A 12,260-nucleotide genomic window follows, 5' to 3' on the forward strand; every position below is an offset into this window, starting at 1 on the left:
AGCCTGCCACAGGGGAGGACTAGTCTCGAAGGTCTTTTTCACTGTTAGACCTATGGAGGATGTTGGGGTGGCATATTTATCTAAGGAGGAAGTTTTGTGGGGATCAAAATAATTTAGGTGTCTTCAACTTTGACATTAGACAAGAAGAGGTACAGGGCTCATTAACAATGATAACATGCCTAGTTATTTATCATAATTTTATATGATATAATTAAATCTGCAAGTGCACATATAAATGTATAAAATAATATAATATGTATAATTAACAATATATACTATATATGAGATATATAATACATACTGTATTGATTATAAGGTGTTTTATAAAATGTGATATTTAACGCATGTAGTTCTTATTATAGTTTTATTAAGATATTGCATACCATCAAATTCAGCCAGTTAAAGTGTATAATTCAACAGTTTGTAATATAGTCACAGGTTTGCGCAACCATCACCACTATCTGATTCCAAAACATTTTCATCAACCCCCAAAGAAACTCCATACCCATTAGCTGTCACTCTCTATTCCTTCCTCCCTCCAGTCAGTGTCTGGTAACAACGAATCTACTTTTTGTCTCAATGGAGTCCCCTATTTTGGACATTTCATATAAATGGAATCATATGTGATGGGCTTCTTTCACTTAGTATAACGTTTTCAAGGTTTCTCCATATTTTAGAATGTATTAATATATCATTCCTCTTAATGGCCAAATAACATTGTATTGTATGGATATACCACTTTTTGTTTATCTGTTAAATCACCTGATGAACATTTGGGCGGTTTCCACTTTTTGGTGATTATAAACAATGCTGCTATTAGCACTCATGAACAAGTTTTTGTATGCACATATTATTAATTTACCTAGATGTGGAATTGCTGAATCATATGGTAACTACGTTTAACTTTTAAGGATCTGCCAGACTATTTTTCAGAAGATGGCTACTTTAAAATTCCACTGGCAGTATATGAGGGTTTCAGTTTCTCTACTCTCACTGATGTTTGTTATTGTCTATGTTTTTTTTTATTTTAGTCATCCATGTGAAGTGGTACCTTATGTAGTTTTGATTTGCATGTAGGAAATGACTAATGAGATTAAGCCTGTTTTCATGTTCTATCAGCCTTCTGTATATCTTCTTTGGAGCAATGTTATTTAGATCCTTTGTCCATTTTTAAATTGGTTTGTTTTTCCCTTTGTTGTCGACTTTAAGTGTTTTTTATGTGGTCTAGTCCCTTATCAGATATATGATTTGCAAATATTTCCTCCAAATTATGGGTTATCTTTTTATTTTTTTCATGGTATCCTTTGAAGCTCAATAGTTTTTAATTTTGAGGAAGTACAATTCATCTGTTTTTTCTTTTCTTACTTATGCTTAGTGTTATATATAAGAAATAATTGCCTAATGCAATGTCACAAGTATTTATGCTTAGGTTCTCTGCTCAGATTGTTATAATTTTATCTCTTACATGTAGATCTTGGGTCTATTTTTACTTCATTTTTACATATGACGTGAGATACCGGTTCAACTTCATTCTTTTGCACATGGATATCCAGTGGTCTTAGCAGCATTTATTTAAACACTATTCTTTTTCAATTAAATTATGTTGAAATCCTTGTAAAAAGTCAATTGACAATAAATGTAAGAGTTTATTTCTGGCTGGATGTTATTCGATTTAGTAGTTCCTTCTATCTGCTCTGTGACAAAGCACAGGACACGGCTGCCTATTCTGCCGCCATTTTGAATCTCCTCAAGAGTTTATTTCTGGATCCTCAATTTGACTCTATTGATTTATATCTCAATCCTTATGCCAGCCCCAAACACTCAAGAAGATTACTGTAGCTTTACAGTAAGTTTTGAAATAAGAAAGTATGAGTTCTCTGAATGTATTCCTCTTTTGTAAGGATTGTTTTAGCCATTCTCAGTTCCTTTCATGTTAATGAGAACTTTACAATAAACTTGTCAATTTTTGCAAAAACATAGCTAGGATTTCGATAGGGCTTGTTTTTAGCCTGTTGATCAATTTGAATATTGCTATCTTAACAACACAGTGTGTCCCAAGAAATATATACACTTCGAATAATTATTAATTCCAATAGGTTAAATCTAAAAAGAAAGAAACATCAATTGAGCTACCAGATGTTAAAGATCTTTCAATAATATTTCATGTTTTTCAGTGTTCAAGTCTTGCATATTTTCACTTAAATTTTTTCTACATATTTTATTTTTTTGGATGCTATTATAAATGGAATTATCTTCTTAATTTTAGTCTGTTAGTTGCTGGTCTATAAAATATAATTGATTTTTAAATATATATTGATTTCCTATTCTACAACATTGGTAAACTTTTCTATTAGTTTTTCTGTGGATTCTTTAGGGTTTTCTATGTACAACTTCATGTCATCTGCAAATAGAGATAATTTTATTTCTTTCTTTTCAATCTGAATGTCATTTGTTTGCTTGCTGTCTTACTTTGTTGCTTTGTTTTGGCCTAATTGCTCTGGCTAGAATCTCCAGTATAATTTTGAATAGAAGTACAGTAGTGAGAGTAGATCCCTCCTATAATGTTTCTGATCTTGGGGGTAAACTTTCAGTCCTTTGTTAATACAGTGTTAGCTGTGTGCTTATTATAGATGGTCTTTATCAGATTGAGAAAGTGTTCTTCTTTCCTAGATTGTTGAATATTTTTATAATAAAAGGGTGTAGACCACAGGGACACCTTCTCTATAGACGGAGGGTGCTCTATGGGGGAAGACAAAGGGGGTCTGGCCTCACTGATGTGGAAACTGGCAGACCTGAATTTAAAGGTGAGAGAACTTCAGCAGTCTCTTAAACCCTTTTCACCTGCGGTTTTGAACATTGCTATTCCTTCTTTGCAATGCAGCTAGACTTATTTTATATAAAGCAAAGATTTGATGCTGACACTATTCTGCTTAAATTCCTTCAAGGGGTTCTCTTTGCTTCCAATATAAATCCCAAGTGCCTTAAAATAATAGTTAATGATTCTTTTTTTACATATTCTGTCTTTTTTCTTGCCACTCTGACTTCTTGCTTCTTGAATATGCCTTTCCATCAATGACTCTATAAATGTCCCCTGCTTGGAATGTTCTCCCTACTCCACTTCCCCGCCTCCCAGCTGCCTGCATCTGACAAAGATTTCTCCTCAATCTGAAGTTCTCAGCTTATCCTGAAATTTCCTCCAGGAAAGCTGACTCTCAAACTTCCAGGTGGAGGCTCCTCCCACAGGTTGCCACCTCCCTGCTTACCCGTGTACCCATCAACACTTGTGAGCTAAATTATTGCCTCTGTGAGTTCTGAGAAGGAGGTGGTGATATTTGCTGTTCACCCTTGTGTATGACTGTAACTCTCAAAATGGGTTCTCACTCGGCAGCATCAGCATCACCTGGGATCTTGTTAAAAGACAAACTCTTAGGCCTCACCTGAGACCTACTAATTCAGAATCTCTGAAGGCGGGGCCCAGGAATCTGCATTCCAGAAACCCTGAAGGTGATTCTTAAATTTAGAGAAGCACTTGTATAGTCAGGTGTCTGGCTACTGGTAGATGATCAGTGGATGAATAAATTCATAAGTCCTAAAAATACTACTAATAGACTGTAATCTTCACCAGATTACTTAGCTTCATGATTCCCATTGGTAATGCTGACCTCTCATAAGGTTTGGAGAAGCAAATGTGATGGCTTCAGAAAAAGCTCCTGCACAGTATCTGACACACAATAGTTTCTTCTTTCTTGTTTCTTCATTCTTATTTCTAATTCAGCTGACTGCTTACCAAGGTGGTCTTCAAACCCTCAGCCTGTTTGCAGACCTACCACTGGGCAAGTTTGGAGTATCCCTACTTGTGTCCACAAATCCGAAAAAGGAATAAATAAAATGTGGTTGATAGAAGAGGGTGTTCTCTGGAGTTTGCAGGTGGCCTATCTGATCAGGAATTTGGCCGATTCTGTCAGTTATTCAGCATATGTAGCAGGATATTGAAATATATTTTTTTTCCCAGCTTCAAGCCTACAGGCTAGGTGAGGACCATCATTTTTATTTCTAAAAATATAAAATTTTGGTTATCAGTATTTCTCAATGCCAACTATAATAATTGCATCTGACCTGTTTAACTTGGGATAATATCTCTCCTAGTTTTTTGTTTTGATGTTTTTCATTAAAAGCAAAATAAGACAGGATTTAAAAATTCCTAGGGTGTTTTCTTTGACCACATCTGAAAGCATTCTAGTCTGGTTTCTAAGTTCCTAATGGTTTGAATCAAGGTCTCAATCTTCTTAAATTGTCGTGATCTTGTTGAAGAGGTTCATAATTTCCTTCACATTTATTTGAAATTGAAGGGTCAATTAAAGGTCACACTAACCAACCCTTAAATCGACTGTATTTCTCAGAGATGTTTCAAAAGGAATTTAAGGGGGTCTAATGGTTAAAAACCCCACAATTCTTTTAAAGGCCCACTTTAGGCTGAAACCCTTGCAATATGAAAAGCGCTACAATCCCACAATTCTTTTAAAGGCCCACTTTAATTTAGGCTGAAACCCTTGCAATATGAAAAGCGCTACAAAGAAGGGGGTGGGGACAGTAAGGTGTTTGTGTGCTTCATCAAAGGTAAAAAGAGCAAAAGCAAAGAGGTGGAAAACCATGGAGAAAAGAAATTTGTGGGAGGGTATACTTGCATAAACTTCAGGCTCCATCAAATCTAGATACAGCCTTAAGGCTGAGTTTTAACATGTATTTTCAAATGTCATCCTCATAGTACTTATATAATAGCTACTATTATTTTACAGATAAGAAATTTGATGCAAAAAGATTATAAGTAACTTGCCCCAGGTCACCCAGCTCTGACTTGTTTGAACCAGGATTCAAACATAGGCATCAAATCCCAAGCTTTGTGCCACCGTTAGGGGGTCTCTAGTCTGGGTTGCATGCATGTGGGCAGGGAAATCAAACCATGGAGGCAGAAGCCGGAGTGGCAATGTTAGCATATTTCTCTTGGCTCTTCTGTATGATTTTCTTTGCACCCACCCTAATTTCTCTAGTCCCAGAGAAGATGGGCTAGATATTTTTTGGGGGGAGGGAGTTACATTAAAGTGTTAATTTCAAACAATAGGAAGCACATAGGCTTTAGCATCAGAGTTGAGTTTTAGAATAAGGAAACAATGGGATGTAGTGGCTCAAATTTGGCCAAGGGATGACTAGAGGTAGCAGCAATCAGGTTCATTTGTATTTGGAAGATACAAATATGCAGCTTATTATTCTAAGTGGGTAGAAGATGGATGTTAGGGCTTTAACCAGGAAAGAAGTTGCATCCAAGGATGGACAGATGGCTGTCAAAGGCAGTGGAACAGCTTCAAAGCTCACTACTGAGGCTCACATGGTGCCAAGGAACTGGAAGATGTGGAGGACAAACAGGCCGGGTTGGAAAAGGGGGATTCAAACATGCAACTCCAGATGAGCCTTCAGGGCCAGCAATGCCCAGAGGCTTGTGGGCGCATTCCCAGCTGTTTCCTATGTGGTGGTTTTATCCCCAACTAATATGCCAGCTGGCGGTTGTTTTATTTCCTTGTTGACTTTTTATGCTGCCACCTGGGGAGTCTTAGTAACTGTAAACAAAGATTTAGAACACTAATCAAGTGTTAGGCGCCAATGTGGTTGACTCTGTGCAGGTACTAAAGTCAAGTAACCTGTGAATGAGTAGCTGGCATGGAGGAACGCCAGCCACACCGGCTGGCAGGATGGTGGGGAGCAGGAGGAGGCCATCTGTGAGTGTTGACTGCTAAGGACTCACAAAGCACCCCCCTCCCCCAAGAATTGTCCTCAACTGATGCTTAGGAAGTTATACCTCAGTACCCTGCCCCCCACGAGGAGAAACTTAGAGCAATGACTCACTGCTCAGAGATACAAAAGGCCAGCTCCCTTGCCTTAAGAAGGAGACAATTGTGTCAACATTGTGATTTATGCTCCAGAGCCTTTCATGAATCAGCCAAGTTTACTTGGCTTCTTCCCATATCCTGTCTGTTTTCCTGCCTTAGATGCTTCTCCTGAGAGTCCTCCCTCAACATATCATGGTTCATGATTTTCTCTGTCGTGGGCTCTGCTTCTGGGGAATCTGACCTAAGAAGGCACTGAGGGTTTTAGGTCCCCATTTCCACAGCTAATTTTGGCAGGAAGTGGGCAGAGCTTTGAGGCAAGAAGTTCCAAGTGATATTTATTTAGGGCAAAATCTACAGCTATGTGTATAGATGGGAAATTGAGGGTAGAGGTTGAAGACAAATTATGAGGCACAGGTGTTAGCTCCCAGGGAAAATGAATGGGTAGAGGATGGATATTAGGGCTTTAACCAGGAAAGGACAAGTAGAGTACTCAGCAAGATAGCGAGACAAACCCAGTCCAGAGCCTGGGTCAGCAAAGCCAGGGAAGAAAATACTATGACTTGTAGGATACATGGAGGTTCAGGGCTCATGTCTGGCTTAACATATTCTTGGTCTGTGAGTGCAAGACCTAGGTATTAATTGGGCATGTGAATCTTAGCAAGTTAATCTTCTTTTCTAAACCTCAATTTCTTCATCTGTAAAATGGCATGCATTCAAGTAATTGTAACTATTTTATTATTTATGTAAATATTATTCTAAGTCATGGTGAGTAGTGGAATTTTTGCCTGCTATGTGGTAGACCTGGATTTCTACATAGGGCTCGCCTTTAGATCTAGACTTGGAAAGTAAAGAAATGACAAAGTAGGGGCTGAAATAATGGCCATGAAAGGGCAAGGTGATGCTTGTATTGCTGCCCATGGTTCTGATCTGAAGGCCCAGAGCCCTGAGTTGCCAGTTTTGCATCTTCAGAACCAGTCTTAAGAGGGAGAGGGAGACAGAGAGGGAGAGGGAGAGGGAGAGGAAGAATGAGAGGCAGGGATAGCTATAAGCCAAAAATCCTCCAGATTTGATCACCCTTCAGTCAGAATTGGACCCAAGAGGGACTGTTGGGGACAGCAAGTTGGCCAGTCATTGACTTCCAAGTCTGAAATTGCAAGAGAGTTTTTCTTCAGCTTGGCAGACACTACAATCACAATGCCAGATTCTCAGTATTTAGATCGAGCTGGAAATTCCCAAAGACAAGAGCATCAGGAACTCTCAGCCACTCAAATGCTTTTTCCCTACCGTGGTCGGCAAACAGCGGCTCGCGAGCCACATGCGGCTCTTTGGCCCCTTGAGTGTGGCTCTTCCACAAAATACCACGTGCGGGCGCGCACGTACAGTGTGATTGAAACTTCATGGCCCATGCGCAGAAGTCGGTGTATTTTGTGGAAGAGCCACCACTCAAGGGCCAAAGAACCACATGTGGCTTGCGAGCCGCAGTTTGCCGAGCCGCAGTTTGCCGACCACTGCCCTAGGACAATTCCCTACTCTCTCTCTCTCCTAATACAGTGTGATATGTCCCTTACTTTAGGAGCAGTTTCCAAGAAGCAGACTTTGAGATAAGAATTCACATGCAACTCAATTTATTAAGGAGGTTCTCTTGGGAAACAATGGGTGTGAAAAACAGGACAAAGAAAGGAAGAAGCCAAGCTGAGTTCCAGCCTCAGCCTGATCTCACAGAGGAGATTGGAATGTAAATTACACCTCAGATTTTGGCCTAAATCCAAAGTAAGGGAACTGGTCTTTCATTTTCCTGCCCCAGTCAATCATTGGATAAGGGCTACTGTTAAGGACATAAAATTCCAGGAGCTTCTGTTTCTCAGTAGCTACCCCATTGGCTCAAGTGTGGCTCTCCAAGGGGCATCACAAAAATGGACAATGAGAAGCAAAACACTTAAAAGCCAAGGAAAGGCACACTTTTCCAAAGGGATCCAAGGGAATCTGAGTGGAACACTAATGGCTGGGTTACCACACTTAAGATTAGTTTAAGGGACTGAAAGGGCTAGTCATTTCTGCAAATATGCAGCTTATTGTATATGTTTTTGTATGAAATGAGAGGGCAGAGGATTTAACATTAGAAGATGTGTTAGCCCTGGCTCTGACATATAACTTTGTGACCTTGGGTGAGTTACTCAACTTCTTGGTATTATCTGAATTATCTCTAGTTATGTGAAAAATAGCATTCTTTTAAAGACTTAATAGTAAATTAAATTTATCGACATATTTTACTATATTCTGTACAAACTATTGTCTCTGTACTCCACTCCATTCACTTCTGTCTCTCAGGGTGTTTTCTTCTGCCTAAACTATATTCTTCAGTAGTTACTTCAGTAAAGATCTGTGGGTAATAATCTCTTTTACTATTTTTGTTTCATCTGGAGTGAATTTATTTCCAGTCATTGATTTTGTTACTATCTTTCTTTGTATTATTTCTTCACATTATAGGATTTTATTATATTGAAATGGCTGAGTACTCTCTCTGTCCCAGTCTCTCTCTCCCCCACCCCCACCCCACCTTATCTTTTAAAGTCTTACAGATTTATATTTTATCTCCTTTCCCACCACCTCCTAAGAACATTTAGTTCAAAACCAGGTTTTACATTGGTAGTTCAGGGCTTCAAACCTACACTGATATTGGAGTTATTACATATTCAGCTACCAACTCAGCAGTTAAGCCTAAGTCCAGGTTGAAAGACTTGATTTCTTACAGTTTCTTGCTACACAGCTTTATAGAAACGGTAGCTCGGACAGTGGTTTGAAAAGTTTATTTAGCCTCCTTTAATAGATGAGAAAACCTCATACTTGCTTCTCTGATTTCAAAGAGTAAGTTTGAAGAGTGAGTCATTTACTTCCATGGGACACTTTTAGTCTTGCTAGCTTATGGGAACCCAGATTTCTCCATTTGAGATTGAGTCTGCAAACTCAATTCCAGTCACTCCTTTGTGTTCACTTCCATTTCTGGCCTTCAGAGATATTTGTCTCAATTTTTAGGGTGACTATGTCATCTTAAATTTCTCTCTTTAGGTGTCTAATGTTGTATCAGTCAGCTATTGCTGCATAACATGGAATTCCTAAAAACCGAGTGGCTTACTATAGTAGTCATATATTTCCACTCACATTTCTGGGATTTGGCTGGTGTTTGGCTAACTTGGCATGGGCTCAGCTGGTCAACTCTGCTTCACACTGCAGGGAATGAGATGGGGGATTGAAAATCCTGACTTTTTATCCTCTTGCTATCTAGTCTCCTATTTGTTCCTCCACTCCCCATTAGCCAAAGAACTAGGGTACCATTGATGAGTCGTAAATATCAATTCCCTGGGGCACAGAGCTGGGTAGAGAAGGACAGAGGGATCAACAGAGACTATCCAGCACATGGCCCAAGGGGTGTCAGAGGCAGTTGGCCAATCATGGGAGACATGGGGCATGGGTAAATAGAAAACCAAGACTCACAAGTCTTAAAAAGGGGTGGTCACTCAAGACAGATTTTGGAAAATCACTCTTTTAGGGCTTTTAGAAATATGCAACTCTTGGATCAATTGGAAGATACAGAAGCAGAGGGGACACAGTACCTCCAAGTGGGAAAATCCTGTTCCCTTCAAAAGGTTGTCTTGCACTCAAAGAAAAATTGTATGCTTTGGACATTTTATTACTTAGGTCTCATTAATCTAGTCTTTTGTACTGAAAAGAATGAAAGAAGGGCACTTTTTTTTTCATTCAGTGGAACCTAAAATAGCAGTGAGAAAAGCTATTGAGTTCCAGTTTGTTACTGTCAAGTTTTGTGACCTTGGAGCCTTCACTTTCCTCCTGCAGATAATGAGGAGGTTGAACCACTTGCCTTTACCACTCTCAGTATTTATGGCGTATAGATGACATTGATGGCACTTGCAGTTTTTTAAATTAAAAAATATTCAACAGTGACTGCCCACGTTCTTGTCTCTTTACTGAATCACTCAAACTAATGGGAAAATATTAAAAAACAAAACAAAACTATATTTTCTATAATGTTCTGATAGCTGCCCAAGGCAAAACATGGCTTGATGATGGTAAAATGAAAAGGCTAGAAGCCTGTAAATTTAGATTTTCAACATGTGTTATGATTTCCTGGCCTTGTGGACATCCCAGTAATTATCTAGAATTATGCATAATGTACCTCCTTCCACTTTCTAAGAAATTGTCAGTTTTAATGTTAGAGTTTGACAATTTATTGGCTTGTCCTGTAGAAATGAATTGGGGGCATCTGGGGCTAGAGTCTTTAATGTGTGTAGTTGGGGCCATAGATGTGAAGCTGCCTCTTATTTATAACTGAGCAAGCTTAATTGTTGCTTTTCAATCTAAATAGAAAGGCTCTGTTTACTGCTGCTTTTAATTGGAGCAAGCTGGTGAAAAAGCATGCAGGGCCTCTTCAGGAAAGGCAATTCAATGAAAAGCATTTTGTCAATAAATTATTATTGCCATCATGAAAACCTGGCACCGCATTCAAATATAAAGCCAGCAACAGCTCAGCTTCTCCTTTGATGAACCCAGCATAATGCTTTTAAATTTTCTTAATTCATTACCCTTTTCTCCTGTTTTCATAGACTATTAGAGCTGGTAAGGGCATTGTGGGTCTTTTTCATCTCTAGCCTTCACAGTAGAGAGGAAAATCTGAGTTCCCTGTGCAATGCTGAGACATGATTGTGTCTAGAGCCACAGAAAGTAAATATCATTGGGGAAATCAGAAAGTCAAACCCCTTTCTTTGTGTGCCTGGTTGGAAGAGGATCATAGTGCACACCAGAGCTTTGTTTGGGAGATCTCTTATAAAGCTCTTCTCAAATGTTTTCTACCAAATGCACCATTTTTATCTTCAAATCCCTGGGAATTGAGTATTATAAGATAAAGATCCAAAATCACAAACCCAACCGTGTCTGATGGAAGAAAGCTCCAAAAGGAGGGTCTTCCAGAAGGAAGGTAAGGATAAATGGAGGATTTGTATTTTTCAAAAATAACCATGGCACTATTTTTATTTTTATTTATTTAATTTATTTATTTTTTAATCTTCACCCGAAGATATGTTCACTGATTGAGAGAGAGAGAGAGAGAGAGAGAGAGAGAGAGGGAAAACAGAAAGGTCTATTGGTTTCTCCTTTCCTGGGACGGAACCTAGGCATGACAGAATTGAACCTGATACCTTCTGGTGTACAGGATGATGCTCCAACCAACTGAGCCACCTGGCCAGGGTGACCATGGCAATATTTTAAGGACCACATGCTCTTGCTGCCCTCCATCAGGTTATTTCCCCTTCCCTTAAACCCAGACAGTGTTGATGAATGCCTTGAAGAGTAGAGTGCAACAGAAGTGATTTTGAATGACCTTTGAGGTCAGGTCCTAAAAGGCACTATGTGTCCAATCTCTTTCAGGATGCTCGCTCTTGAAACACAGCCACCATGTTGTGAGGGAGCCCAAGCCATATGGAGAGGCCCCATGTAGGTATTCCACTGAGGTCCCAGCTGACATCCAGAACTGAGTGTGAGTGAGACTTTGAGCTGCTCCCTAACAGAACCTCAGTTTTGTTCAGGTGTCCCATCTTTATGTAGCCCATAGGACTCAGACAATCCCCTCAGCTTCAGGAATAAATCTGACTGGAATGGATCTCACCCTCTTGTCTGTAATTGGTTTATGAAAAGTCATGTGATGCAGTTCTGGCTAATCATAAGTGATGAGAGATTATTGGGTACCTGTTTGGGGAAGTTCTGCCTTGCTCCTAAAAGTAAGCTATTCTCTCTCTCCACATTTGAATGAAGGTATGTAAATTATAATTGTTCTTGGTGAGAACCAGCCTTAAAAATGAAGCTAACCATGTGAATAGCAAAGCCAAGAATTGCAGAGAACCTAAGCCTCAGATAATAATATTGGGATGCTGGGTCAACTAACTCAGTGGTTCTCAACCTTCTTAATGCCGCAACCCTTTAATACAGTTCCTCATGTTGTGGTGACCCCCAACCATAAAATTATTTTCGTTGCTACTTCATAACTGTAATTTTGTTACTGTTATGAATCGTAATGTAAATATCTGATATGCAGGATGTATTTTCATTGTTACAAATTGAACATAATTAAAGCATAGTGATTAATCACAAAAACAATATGTAATTATATATGTGTTTTCCGATGGTCTTAGGCAACCCCTGTGAAAGGGTCGTTCGACCCCCAAAGGGGTCGCAACCCACAGGTTGAGAACCACTGAACTAACTCCTTATTAAATTTCCTATTAAATGAGCGTATACATTCACTCATTTAAAAAGCTACAATATTGCCCCTTATTTTAAGTTTTGCTTTTCAGGTTTCAGTTACCCACA

The sequence above is a fragment of the Myotis brandtii genome, unplaced genomic scaffold (assembly GCF_000412655.1).
Source record: "Myotis brandtii unplaced genomic scaffold, ASM41265v1 scaffold45, whole genome shotgun sequence".
Lineage (NCBI taxonomy): Eukaryota > Metazoa > Chordata > Mammalia > Chiroptera > Vespertilionidae > Myotis > Myotis brandtii.